At 42.5% G+C, this 1,943-nt stretch overlaps 1 non-coding gene across 1 annotated transcript; it reads right to left on the bottom strand.

Annotated features, from left to right (window-relative positions):
• Nucleotides 1-807: 807 nt before the first annotated feature.
• On the bottom strand, nt 808-879 carry Trnai-uau (transfer RNA isoleucine (anticodon UAU)). Its single transcript has one exon. It is a non-coding gene; the product is annotated as a tRNA-Ile (tRNA).
• Between the last annotated feature and the right edge of the window lie 1,064 nt (nt 880-1,943).

Here is a 1,943-nt window from a genome sequence, read left to right as displayed (position 1 = left end):
ATATATATATATATATATATATATATATATATATATCCCTATGCCTCCTTTGGCATTGTAGACTGCCGACCTATCTTTCTGTATTTCGTCAACGAGCCCCTCATTTCCTTACTATATATATATATATATATATATATATATATATATATATATATATATATATATATATATATGATTTGGAAATGAGGGGCTCGTTAAGAAATACCGAAAGAAATGCCGGCAGTCTACAACGCCAAAGGAGGCGTAGGGGAATGGTTAGACTATTTTTTGACCGTTAGTTAAGATATATTTTTTTTATTATTATTTACGTAGAAAGAAAGAAAGAAAGCCACGCACCCAGACTGGGGACTGAACCCACGCTTTTCGATTAGATCTCGAATGCCTTACCAATTCGGCTATCTGGGCGACTGTGTTCTCCTTCACTTTCTGGGTATTTATATTTACTACAACTGTATCTGACGCTTGAGGGTGGTAGCCAGCGCCACTACGACTATACGGGAAGAAGGGGACCTTCTTTTCGAACCCCGGGGCGGGACTCGAACATCTACAGCCTGTCATGAGCGGGTAACTGGCGGGAAACCCTCTTATGCTACCTTGACATCAAGGCTGCCAGAACCGACGCCCTCGCTAAGCTTTCGCAGGATAATATGATGTGGAAATGAGGGGCTCGTTAGGAAATGCAGAAAGAAATTCCTGCAGTCTACAACGCCAAAGAAGGCATAGGGGAATGGTTAAACTATTTCGTTGACCGTTAGTGAAGATATATATTTTTTTATTATTATTTACGTAGAAAGAAAGAAAAACACGCGCCCAGAGTGGGGACCGAACCCACGCCTTTCGATCATATCTCGAATGCCTTACCAATTCGGCTATCTGGGCGACTGTGTTCTCCTTCACTTTCTGGGGTATTTATATTTACTACAACTGTATCTGACGCTTGAGGGTGGTAGCCAGTGCCACTTTCTTTCTTTCTACGTAAATAATAATAAAAAAATATATCTTCACTAATGGTCAAAAAATAATCTAACCATTCCCCTATGCCTCCTTTGGCGTTTTAGACTGCCGGCATTTCTTTCTGTATATATATATTTATTTATAGAAATAATACTTCGGAGAAGGTAGCGGGCTCAGACCTCTGCCAACGTTTCGACAAGGAGACTTGTCTTTTTCTATATATATATATATATATATATACAAAAGTGTGATATACAGCAAGAACAAATAATGTGTACTTACGTAGCGGCAACGGGACTTGCCTTCAGAATACAGTTACATGATATATATATATATATATATATATATATATATATATATATATATATATATATATATTTTTTTTTTTTTACGGTGACGCTCAGGCGTTGAGGGGTGACCTGAGGGTTTATTTAAAAAAAACCTGGGTGAGAACCGTCGCTGATCGTCGTGTCCGAGCTCTGGATACGCGAAAAGCACCTCGTTCTTCTCTTTGTTGCCCCGGCGTTTTCGCCGGCGGGATTGGCCTGTGACATAGTCAATGCCATCTTCTGTGCACAACACTCAACAAGTTATGTAGCGTTACATTTCCCCCCTCCGCAGACGAAACCCGCCGGGTGAGTCACGCAGCACCACGAGGGTGATAAGTCTTTAGCCGGGCGACGTGCACAAGTTGGGTCTTGATGGACCGGTGACCATGTGTTGTGAGGCGCGAAATGACGTAGGTCACGTCGCTTACACGGTCGAGAATAACGAATGGGACAGTGTAACGCGACAAAAACTTGCTACACAGTCCGCGTTTCCTAAAGGGAGTCCATAACCACACCAAATCACCTTTACAGAATGATACACTGCGGTGGCGAACGTCGTATCTCTGTTTAGACCGGGACTGTGATGCAAGGGTGCGCAGGCGAGCTAATTGGCGGGACTCTTCGGCCAGGCACAGAGTCTTGGCAACTGACTCCTCGTCG

Source organism: Haemaphysalis longicornis, unplaced genomic scaffold (genome assembly GCF_048455015.1).
Source record: "Haemaphysalis longicornis isolate Haplotype H1 unplaced genomic scaffold, Haemaphysalis longicornis Haplotype H1 scaffold_152, whole genome shotgun sequence".
NCBI lineage: Eukaryota > Metazoa > Arthropoda > Arachnida > Ixodida > Ixodidae > Haemaphysalis > Haemaphysalis longicornis.
This window is presented reverse-complemented; position numbering and strand designations above follow the sequence as displayed.